Source organism: Triticum aestivum, chromosome 4B (assembly GCF_018294505.1).
Source record: "Triticum aestivum cultivar Chinese Spring chromosome 4B, IWGSC CS RefSeq v2.1, whole genome shotgun sequence".
NCBI classification, from domain to species: domain Eukaryota; kingdom Viridiplantae; phylum Streptophyta; class Magnoliopsida; order Poales; family Poaceae; genus Triticum; species Triticum aestivum.
Window position 1 is genome coordinate 474,253,269 of NC_057804.1, and position 13,054 is coordinate 474,266,322.

Genomic DNA, 13,054 nt, shown 5'->3' on the forward strand with positions numbered 1-13,054 from the left:
CAGAAGATCCAGTGGGAGGCAAGCGCGGCGGCGGTCGATATGCTCACGACGAGCGCGCCCGCTCACCGACACCAGTGGGATTGGCACCCGATCTGTGGAGAGCTGCCAATTGTTGGGGAAGTGGGTATCGCTCCATGGGAGGGGAGGTGGTGTCGCCGTCTCCCAATAATGCCAACAGATGTCGGTGCCGACGTAGGGCCGTCTGCGCTGCGGGGCCTTCGCCGGTGAGATGGAAAATGTGAGTAGAGTGGGTGGTGTGGAGCTGGGGGAGCTGCCGTGACTAGAGAAGGAGCCGCCCTCATGGTCGTGCTTCCCCTTGCTGATCCAATGCTAGCTCATGGCATCAGCGAGGAGCTGGTGAGAGTGATGCGTTGGCGGATAGGGTTTGCGAGCTCGTGTCGGGGCTCGAGGAGGTAGTCGGGCATGGAAGTGGAAGGTGTGGACTGGCAGGTCCACGACTTCGACATTAAGAAGGACGACGACCAGGGTAGCTGGGTGGCTGATAGATGGGGCCCGCCACACATGCGCACTTAATTTGGGCGGTGGAGGTAGGTGGACGGCCACCACGCATCCCTAAGGCGGACGAGAAATAAGCAAGCGCTCATCCTGCCGTCTATCTGGACGTAAAACAGGAACAATTTTGCTTTGGAAATGGGGCGGCCGTACGCGGAACGGACAAATTACAGATGCGGCCACGCGTTGGGCCATGTCGTGTGTCCGTTTGGGCCAAAACGAACACACATGGACTAGATGGGATCATGCGTTGTAGTGGGCCTTAGAGCATCTACAGCCAGGCCTCTCATACACGTCGCAAACGCTCGGGTAGGCCGTCCGGTCACTGACCGGGAAAAAATCGACCCAACCAGACCTCTCAAACCGCGGACAAACGCCTGGGCAGACCGACACCCCTCATATCCAGTCCAAATATAGGGCGGATATGAGGTGGCCCGGGCGCGTCCGCCACATCAGCCCGGGCCACCGCTAGCTCACCGCGACCCCATAAAATCCTACTCCGAAGCAAACCCTAGCTAATTTCACTCCGCTCCGCCCCCCGTTCCCCAGTCCGTCCAATCCCTAGTGCCGGCGAGCATGTCAAGCACCAGCAGCCACTCTGATGGTAGCTCCGATGATGAGTTTGAGATGGCGCTCTGTATCGCGCTTGAGCACTCGCGGGTCGATACGGGCGGCAACTCTGGGTCCAGTGCGACGCTTCCTATCGCCCGTTGCCACAACGCCAACGCCGACGCCGGCCCTTCCCGCCCTGCGCGCGGATCTGCGCGGTCGGCCCAATCTGCTTTGCCCGCTGACGACCTCCTCCACCTCCGACTGCTGCTCCGCACGGGCAACGGTGGGTTCTAGTGCCCGCTTCGCCGACGCCGCGGATGCGGACTCTGGAGTCGGATTCACGTGCCGCCTGCCATGAGAGGCAGATGGCAAGGGAGACAGGGGGCCTAACGCGGCTGGGCAGTCTGCCCGCCGCCGCCGTGTGATGCCGGTGCCCGACGAGGAGGAGCGTCTCCTGCAATGGGTGTACTGTCGCTCCCTTACCACGGCGGAGACGGATGCCCGGCGGCTCCGGAGGATCAATGCCAAGCAGCTCCGGCTTGACATTGAGCAATCCGAGTGGGAGGCGGCGGCGGCAGTGGTGAAGGCGACGAGGGTGGCCAAGCTCAAGCGCAAGCAAGACCGCATCGTTCGGCGTTTGCAAGGCTACATCATCATCTCCTCCTCCTCCTTTGACGGGTCCGACTCCGACGGCTCCGACGTCGACCCACCTCCTGCTCCTGTTGCGGAGGCCACAACAGCGCTGCCGATCGGAAGGGCAAAGGGCTGACGAGGAAGTGGTGAAGCTCGCCCTCTCCTTTTATATATTCTAGTTCTAATATGTAGTTAGAATGTGTCGGATCTATGCCGGGTTGGTGATTTTTTTTGTGGTGCTTATGTGATTATTCCCGTTTGCTATCGGTTTATATGTCTGTTTCCTGTCGATTTTGATCGTTCGGTGATTTGCGTACTACGTTTGTATTAATTTGTATGGATATAGGGAGCCGGGTATGAGATACGCCGGTGTGAAGGCGCTGATTTAGAAAGTGTTCGGTCAGTGTCCGCGGACCTGTCGGACGCGTCCGTGGGTATTTGAGGAGTCGGGTTTGCAAAGTCCAGCTGTAGATACTCTTATGACCGAAATGAGCCCCAGGATACACAAAGCAGACAAAAAAATGAGAATGAGTATGTGCGTTTGACAACGTTCCACGAACAACAAGTCAATGCTCATCCCCCGAAACAAACAGCCGTGCCCTACTTCCTAGAATCCTAGTCAGAGATTGCCTGCCGCCTTTTGTCGTCGCTCCTTTGAACGTTTTCGCTGTAGCATATATCGAGGGTAGTCTGTGATCCCACCCACGAGCATCTAGAGCCAGCAACGCTTCGTCCGCGGGAAGCAATCATTCGTACGTATTTTTCCCGGCTGAATATCGAGAGATTGAGGCTTGAGGAAGATTGTGGAACAACGCCTGTTCTTAGAGAGAACCACTATAATGTATTACAGACTTGTTAAACCTTATAGAGCCATTCACTACAATGTAGTCACCCTCGCTGCGCATGTTCTGAAGCCGATTAGGTTGACGGAAATTAGATCACACCAGCATGCCTGCTACAACACTACTGGGACCACACACTTATCGGATAGTGTGCATTGCCTGAAGAGAGATTCAAGTGTTTTGATAAACGACAGTTAGCTGTCTTAATAGACGAAACGCATATACAAGACACCCTACAAACTGCACAGACAGCCTAGTTACAAGAATAAATTCAGATTGAGATTGTGAATATACTATATCTTGGGATCGATAGTGCCCGTGTCGTCCTTGAAAGTTGAAACGGAAGTGAATCTCTTCTTCCAAATCCCACATTCTACCAACCAATCGTGCCTTCAGCAACATTGGCGAAACAGAAGTTCAGTTGGCATGAAAAAGCAAAAGAAATGCACAGCCCAAAAAATGCCTTATTCTTTTTTAGAAAAAAAAATGTCTTATCGAGTACCATGCTAACAGGCACTCCATAGATGGACAGCGCCCCGCCGTATTCCTTGTGACATAGTAAGTATGAAAACTTCCTTCACATTCGCAGTCAGCGGGAGAAAAGAATTTTATGAGACCCCACCCCACACTTGAAATCGGGGAGGATAGATTAGATGCTTTATGATTTGTGAATGCCACGTGTCATCCATCAGGACGGGTCTCACCTACTTTATATGAGACCTGGTCTCATATAATTTTTTTCCGTCAGCGGGGCTAGGTTATTAGGTGGATCAAGGCGCTGGGGAAAATGAGCACACGAACGATTTTCCGGCATCGTCATACCATGGAACTGCTCCTGTCCACCCTCCAGACCATGTTGTTCCGGAGACAGTGGTGACACAGATCAGAGAGATGTTTGGAATCTCTCAAGGACTTGGGTGACAGTGGTCATCGGCACTCTCGACGGCGGCAACAATTGCGCCTGCAAACACGTCTTCACCCCCAGCTGTGCTCACGGCCAAGCACCGGCTTCCGTTTTTCCCTTGCCATCTCCCAATCCTTCCATCTCACTGACACTAGATACAAGGTGGTACAGAGATCCCACGGAGCAACAATGAGCAAGACCCGTGAATATATACAAAAACCAATAGCTGGACGGTGGCGTAAGTTAATTAGAAGTCCACACGGCTGCTTTGCGTGTTTCAGTTTGCTGACATTTTTGCGCATGCATGGCACGTCTGTTCCCTTGCAGATCGCGCATGCATGGCAGCGTCTGTTCCTTGCACATCGGTAGGCCATTACTAAATGAAGGCCAGACCCATATTCATCTCTTTTTGGCATCAACAGACCCGTATTCAACTCACATACACTAAAAAAGCCAAGTCTTACCACCACTTTTAAGCGCGACACAGCAAAAGCTACTCCTCGCAAACGGTGCCAGGCAGCGCACACCTTGCTAGACGAAAATGGCAGTTTTAAAACAATATACAAGTACACGGCGCCGTGGAACTTTTGACAAATATCCAAAATGAGCCGGTTCCAAATGCTTGCCGAAATGAGCTACTGCCACACCCTGCTCATGCAAAAAGGAACGAGGTCATTTGCCCGGACTACACCTGCAAAAGCTAGGTATTAAGCTTCCTTTTTCGGCCACTGAGTACCAAAAGGTTCGTCCCAGCTTTCCCTCACTGTTGTGGCGAAATTCAACAAATCATAAAATCAAAACCTTATCCACTCAAAAGTTCGGATTTCAAAGCAAATGAAGGGTTCTAATAACCACCAACCGAGCTAGTGTGGATAGCAAATCCATCATATATATATATATATGTGTGTGTGTGTGTGTGTTGTTGTTGTTGTTTTGTATGCAATTCCATTGCACAACACACACATCTTATTAGTAGCAATCGTATGTGTTATTATCGGTCTTCGCACATATTTGTGATTACAGACCTGTTTGTTGCGTATCACACACATCTTGTTATATTGAACCGTTTATGTTCTCTTGTCTCAACGCAAATAGTTCTTCCGAGTGAACCGCATACCGTACATCGCACACACCTTGATCTGGCTGACCATTTCTTATGTGTTGCGTAATCACAAACAGTTCATCCTAATGAACTGTATGTTGTATATCGTACACACCTTCATCTAGCTGCCCATTTCTTTTGTTGCTCCTCATCGCAAACAGTTAATTGCACTGAACCGTATGCCCTCCATCACAGACGGAACTAAAATCTGAACCGTGTTTAATGCATCTTTCATCGCAAACGTTTTGCACCTTTTTGACAGTTTTTACACCGCCGTTTGCGATTAATGCATCACACACAGTTTCATCAAAGGGTCTCTGATCGTAGTGTCGCGTTAGCAGCATCCTGCACTAGTGATGTTCCGCCACGCCGCGAAAGCATCCGACATGTCCTGCCGCGCGGCAGTAGCATCACATAGGTCCCGCCGCATCGCCGAAGCAGCACAGAGGTCCCGCCACGCCGTCGATGCAGCAGACTGGTTCGGCCGCACCGCGGAAGCAGCAGAGATGTCTCGCCACGCCGTGAATGCAACAAAGATGTCCTCCCGTGTCACGGCGGCCTGGGAAAATTTCTCGCGGACAGGCAAGGACTCTTACAAGTGCATGCATGCGATCGTCCATAGCCAGATGGATCAGATCTCCGGCTGGGCAAGGTTGCAGGAGGACATGAAAGCCTTGTTTGAATAGGCTATCAGCGTCATCTGACAACTAGGGGAGGAAAATACGAAACTCCGGGCCGAGCGCGACCTGCTGAGGGCGAAGATCGCTGGAACAGAGGAGGCCGCTGCCCTGTTGAAGGGGACGAGCGTCATCGTGAAGAAATTTATGGACGAGAATGCCATGCTCCTCATCAAGCGCAAAAGGCTAGTGGAGGAATCTGTGTATGCTGCCAAGCAGTGTATTAAGGACATGAAACTGATGAAAGAGATCATCGCCGCTTGCCACGAGACCTAGTCTCCGCGACCTGCAGCGCATCAAGAAAGTAGAGATCAGCGAGCCAGGTCATTGTATGCGTCTTCCTTCTTCTTTTACCCTTGTGTTTCGGGCATAGCCACATGTGGCTTTTTTAATTATATTCCTAAACATGTAAGACAATTATTATCCATTGTCGTCGTCCTTATATATTCATCAGTCTTGCTATAAGTCACAGTAGATGCTATATAGGTCCGTCGGATCTTACATCAAGATCCATGCAAAATTTTCTTTTCAGATTTTCTTTTTTCTCTCTTAAATCTTAGTCGAGTGAGACATAGCCACGCCATTAAATATGGGCTCGGGCGCCATTAATGGAGACCTTGGGAAAGAGGTGGGCGGCAGATGGAGGTCAAAGGGCTCTCCTCCCAATAAGCACATGCAGGGTCCAATCGCATGCCTCCCGTACTCAAATAGCTACCCTGCACGGCACCTCCTAGCTAGTAAAAGAAGGGGACGCGTGCGGCACGTAAATGGTAAGTAGAACGCCCACGGTTTCAATAATACTTGTGTTTCCGATTGTAACGTGACATCACTTGTTCCAAGATGACTTTGTTGATTGTTAATGTGTGTGCCTTCGCAAATCGGACAGCAAAATTACCACAACATGTTTGTGCCATGTCATGACACCAATCCAAGTTTCATGATTTTCATGCGTGTTTTGAACTTACACGAATTAAAAAATCAAGTTGCTCAATGTTTCTGGCCGAGCCACGACGCCCATATGTTTGAGTTTCATTCCCATTTCTTGCATGGGACCTAGAAATTTACCCGAGGACACACATGTGATTTTTCAACCAACTTTGGTGCACAAGAGCATGTGCTTGTAGTTCAAATTTGAATTATGCACATTAAATGACTAGAAACTCAATTAATGTATAGAAAAGGCCAAACAAACCCAGAATAATTCCAAAATTTATCACGACAATCATATAGTTCTATGTTGCCTATGTAAAGAAAATCAAGGGGGCAGCATATATTGTTTTGCACACAAAGGTGACACGTTCCCTCTCAGAACCACGAGGCTTCTTAAGAGAAGCTCTGGTTTGCAAGAAGCTTATACCAAAACTTGATCCAAATCAGCCAATTTTTTTACCACAGCATGTTAGTGCCATGACATGACACCATGCCAAGTTTCATGATTTTTAGGCATGTTTTAGATTTACAAGAATTTTAAAACCAAGTTTCTCAATGTTCTGGGCTGAGCCACGATGCCCAGATATTTGAATTTCATTCCCATTTCTTGCATGGGACCTAGAAATTCACCTGAGGACACACATGTTATTTTTTAACCAACTTTGATGCACTAGTGCACGTGCTTGTAGTTCAAAATTGAATTATCCACATTAAATGACTAGAAACTGAATTAATGTATAAAAAAGGGCAAACGAACCCGGACTAATCCCAAAATTTAATAGGACACTCATATAGTTTTATGTTGCCTCTGTAAAGAAAATCAAGGGGGGGGGTAGTGTATATCATTTCGCACACAAAGGTGACACGTTCCCAATCAGAACCACAAGCCTTCTTGAGAGAAGTTCCGGTTTGCAAGACGCTTATACCAAAATTTCTTCCAATTCAGCCAAGTTTTTAACCACAGCATGTTAGTGCCATGACATGACACCATGCCAAGTTTCATGATTTCCAGGCGAGTTTTGGATTTACAGGAATTTAAAAACCAAGTTTCTGAATGTTGGCCGAGTCACGACGCCCAGATGTTTGAATTTCATTCCCATTTCTTGCATGGGACCTAGAAATTCACCCAAGGACACACATCTGATTTTTCAACCAACTTTGGTGCACCGGAGCATGTGCTTGTAGTTCAAATTTGAATTATGCACATTAAATGTCCAGAAACTCAATTAATGTACAAAAAAGGCCAAACGAACCCAGAATAATTCCAAAATTTAACAAAATGTAAACTTAATTAGTATCTTCTCTATGTGGGGCATTTAATAAATGTCTATTATATATGTTTTCTACCCTATTCAAATTTAGTAAACATGACAGTTTGATGCTCTCACATATTCTATTATCGACACTATAGGGGATGTTGATTCCTATTAACTACCATGTCCTAAAGGTTAAAACAGGTACATAATCATATTCCCTATTTTGCATAGTGCACTACCAACGCCTATACGATGATGCACATTAAACTGTTGGTATGAGTTTTATGTAAACCAGTGGCTTGAAGTTGATTTTCACATCGTTTGAAATTGTGTCAATAAAGAGTTTTTAATAATATTGTTTGCTGATGTTGTTAGATGTGTGTATGAAAGATGTTTTTTCCCTCCCGTTGCAACACACAGGCATGTTTTGCAAGTGTATAGAAAAGGCCAAACGAACCCGGAATAATTCCAAAATTTAACATGGCACTCATATAGTTCTACGTTGCCTCTCTAAAGAAAATCAAGGGGGAGACAATGTATATCGTTTCGCACACAAAGGTGACACGTTCCCTCTCAAAACCACGAGGCTTGTTGAGAGAATATCCGGTTTGCAAGAAGCTTATACCAAACTTGTCCCAACTCGGCCAAAAAAATATACATATGAAAATAGAGTTTAAATTATCCCGAACATATCGCTACTAAACCAATGTACTGTGATTTGAATTCAACATAAAATGGATACAAATATTTGAATTGGAGATCGTATGGTACATGTAGTTCATAGTGAAATATGATTACTGCTATATGCATGTTTTCTGTTATCAAGATAATATTTAAATGATGGTATAACTAGACAACAATCATATTCAAATAAGGAAAATTGATTCAAATTTAGTCCATATGGTAGATGACAATATATATGTTCATAGGGTGGAGTAAAATGTTCATATAAGATGGAATATCAAAATGTACGACTACATCCATTATAAACCGCAAGGTCACCTAACGATATATTCAAATTCAACATAACGTGGATTGAAAAATTGAAATTTGAGATCCTGGCATTTGTAATCATATAAAAAGGGATATGAATCTTTCTTGTGGTGGGAATTGATTTGTTTTTTGTTGTTGTTGAGGGAAGTGCGAATTGATTTGGTATTGTACATGGTAATCTTGTTCTCCCGATTTTTTTATATTTTTCTTGTAGTTTTTCCAATGGCATTTATAGCAATATAGTAAAAGGGGACATGACTCTCTTGTGTCTTGTATGAATTTTTTTTGTACACGTTAAGTTTGTTCTGCCGAACATGGAATTCGTGCCTTGTTATCCTGGGATTTTCAAGGTTGAGATCTTTTGTCTCTTCTGTTGTGAAACTCCCGCCTCTTCAACCCGTGCCGCGCCTTGTTATCCCAAAATTTCGACACACGCAAAAACTCCCTCCTCATCCGAAATCAGTCCCGCAGCCCAGACACGCGAAATCCCCCTTCTACCCCTCAGCCGGAAATGCCACCTCGACATCGCGTGGTCAAAACCGATGGGGGTACATTTGTAACTTACCCTACATTTTGGACAAGCGCGTCCTTATGCCATGGCTCCCCACTACCTTCCCCTTCGCCCCCCCCATTCATACACCGAGGCCGCCAAAACCCGCGAAACCCCACGCTCCTCCGTCGGCCTCCCGACCGCCACGTAGCCAGAGACTCTTCCCCGACAATGTCGTCCACCACAACAGCTCATCGTCCCTCATCCACCGCACCTGATGAGGATCCGTTGTCGATCTCGTCGTCCCACCAGATCAGCGGCCCCGTCCTCCACCTCCAAGGAACTCCCTCGATGTTTGCCTCATCTATCGCGCCACCTCCATCCCCACAACACCGTCTTGACCTGCCCCACCAGAACCGCATCACCCTCACCAATTCCTCCGATGAAGCCGAGGCCTACTCGACGCCACCAAGGAGGTCTTACACTCACTACTGTATTTTATCTTTTATTCGATCTCACGGGGCTGCCGGTGCCGATTACCAAGCAGCCATGGCGGGTCTCCATCGACGGCGCTGTCGCTGGCCACTTCATCCACGGCGTCTCTCCCCCATGTCGTTGCTTCCTCGGTGATGAATTCCACACCAGCACTAGTTGTTGCTGCTCCAGCTCTCACTCGCGCTGCTGCTGCTCCGGCTCTCGCTCATGTTGCGGCTCTGTTTTTGCTATCGGTCGCGCTACTGCACTGCTCTTGCTTTTGCTTGTGGTGCTGCTCTGCTCTGCTATTGCTTTCGGTCGTGTTGCTGCTCCGCTCTTGCTCTCATTCACGCTACTTCTCTGGTCTTGCTCTCGCTCGTCCTGCTGCTGCTGCTGCACGACCTCCGACAGCTACAGGAGTTGCTGCTTTAGCACTCGCTCGCGGTGCTGCTACATGAGTTGCTCTCTGCTAGTGCATTCCCTGCTCGAGCGGTTGCTGATTAAGATCACTGCTTCTCTTCTACTAGTGCTCGAATGCCCTAAACTTCTATTGCAATGCCGTGCTACTAATTCAATCAGTTCCGATGGTAAAATTCAGTTTCGGCTGTAAAGTTTAGTTTCTTCAGTTAAGTTCAGAGTGAACAGTATTTACAGCATCTGTCGGAGCAGCCATGGCGTGGCTGATGCATTTTACATCTAGCACTTTTTGGTGTTGTATTTTACATCATCTATTGCGGATGATATTAGAGTCCCACTTCAGATTAACGTTGTCTGTCTTGTCCTGCTTCGGCCTCGCCATTGTACACGTCACCGAAGCTGCTCCAACGATGGAATCGTCCATCACAGCGAAGCAGTACCCTCGCTGCCGTATCCTGAGGCCTCAGATCTTCTTCCCCGCCTCCGACAGTCACACCAGCATCACCATCCTCCATGTCCAACCCAATGATGCTGAGGTTGACAAGGCTATGCCGAAGAGGTTGTACACTCATCGCATCACTTTGTTACTCTGCATTCGTATCGATCCCTCAGGGATCCTTTGGTTCAAAGCAGTTGCAAATCTAGAAATAACTGAATCGTGGTCAGAAAGTTAACAGGGAGAAAACTAAATGCTCTTTTGAACCACAATTTTAATCGGTTTAGCAAGATAGCCATTATATGATACTAATGTGGACCAAATCAAAGCTCACAAAATATTTTGACTGCAGGCTTCAGCCTGTTGAAGACTGCCTACTAGAATCGCCAGTGGTTCAAAGAAAAAGTGAACGAAAACATAGGAATTGGAAACTTTACTATGGTACTACTATTCGCGCATTTGGTTAGAAGGAATGGAGCAAAGCATAACTGGAGGATTTTTTTCCTTTGGTGTCTCTTTCAAAGAAAAAACTTAGGAATTTCAATCTCCACTTGGACGTCCTTTTCAAATTAATATGCATAAAGAATAGGACTAATTGCATTACTGGCATAATTAGATTCTTAATTTTTTCATTTTCACGTGGTTTGACTTTAATTTTACCATGTTTCTCCATTCTTGTGTTCTTCCAATTCATGTGAACCAAACACCCAGGTTGACAGAAATCCTATGTTTGTGAATGCTCTGTTTTGCACATGCATTCCTATCCTATTCCTGTGTTTTTGCTATCCCTGAGTTTATAGAATCCTCCAATTCTAAGGAGCCCTTATAGATTTACTTCATTTTCAGATAGGTGTCAGAGAAAACTTTGTGTGTTATGTCCTGCTCCTGCCGTGCCGTCATCCACCCCACCAGAGGTGCACCATCAACGGAAGCATTCACTACAACAGAGATCCCCCCTGCAGGCTATCTTGCGCCGCCTCAATCATCTTCCCCGTTGCTAGCAGCCATGCCAACTGCATTACCATCATCGACTGAGCAGATGAACCTGAGGACTACACAGTTCCGAAAGAGAGGTCACACTCTTTTGTGTCTGCTTACGTTATACATCGCTTATTATTACCTACTACTTTATCGTCCTGTTCACCTCTTAGACTCTGAGTCAGGTCCAAACTAATGTTCAAACTTGAGTTTTGAAACGCCTGTGGGGCACATATCGAGGTAGCAACGAATAGTATATGTCTACTATCTAGTTCATCTGGGGTCTTGTATGTGGTTCATGTTGGGTGGGAAAAAAATAGTAGATGATCCATGGTCTATCTTTTTAAACTGAAGCTATAATCTACCTACTATCATTAGTTTTGGATCTATCCACTTGTTTGCTACCATCAGTCTTGATTTCTGCATGCACCCCTTAGGCCTTACATAATCTAACTATGTTTTTTATTATGCATGTTAGTTATTGTACACAATCATACTGAACATGTAGAGAAAAAGAGAAGACCATTGCGTGGGAATATAATGTCATGCAGACGCCGCTCCATGGTGAGCGAAGTGGGGTCCCTCCTGCCATTCCAGATTGTATTCTAGAGGGAGATAACTGTTTAGAGTGGGATTCAGACAGAGCCGACCACTCCTATTTACCCCGTGAGGTGTTTCCTCTAACCTGGCAACCTGATGTTGGTCATATCATGCATATGGAGCCTCACATTGCTTACATTATACATCTTATATGTCATCAGCTTAGTTTAGATTTGCTTTGTGTGAATGCCACCTGTTTGGTTTCTTTATCATACTCCCATCATTCCTAAATATTTGTCTTTTTAGAGATTTCAACAAGTGACTACATACGGAGCAAAATGAGTGAATCTACACTCTAAAATATGTCTATATACATCCATATGTGGTAGTCCATTTGAAATCTCTAAAAATACAAATATTTAGGAACTGAGGGAGTATATGGGAATTATGCAATGTCATCTTCTTTAACCAGACATCACATACGTGAATCATGCAATGCCATCCTATTTAGCCAATCATCGTATATGTGAATTGTATCGTGCCATATTTGTTTTGATAATGTATTCCATTTGTCAACAATGTTTATACATTCATCTACTCTTCCTGTGCATCAGCCATTTGAGTCGGTCATGGGAAAATCTGGAGTGAAAACAAGGTCTTCTGAGCAGTCAATGTTACTTGTTGATGCAAATTTCTTGCTGGTTACAGATAGCTCCTCAGAGGAGGATTCAGAGACAGATGACCAGTCATATTCCCCCTGAGGTGCATGCTCTAACTTGGCAGGGTTATATTGCTCATATCATGCATATGGTGTCTTCCATTGCCATGCCATCTGCTTAGATTAGACATGCTTTGTGTGAATGCCTCATGTTTGCTTTCTATACCAGATATGTGAATTATGCAACGCCATGTTTTCAGCCAGTTATCATATATGTGAATTATGTACCACCATGTAGCCAGGCATCATATATGTGAATTATCTCATGCCATCCTTTTTTTCATTACGTTTTCCATTTGTCGACAATCTGTGTATATTGAACTACTCTTCATGTGTATCAGCCATTTGAGCCAGTTATGGAAAAATTAGGAGTGAAAACAATGTCTTCAGAGCAGCCAATGGTACCTATTGAAGCATATATCTCGATGGTTACAGGTAGCTCCTCAGAGAAGGATTCAGAGACAGATGACCAGTCCTATATCCCACCTGAGGTGTATGCTCTAATTTGCAATGTTTATATTTCTCATATCATGCATATGGTGTCTTGCATTGCTTAGATTAGACATCATATGCACAATATTCAATTCCATCTGCTTAGT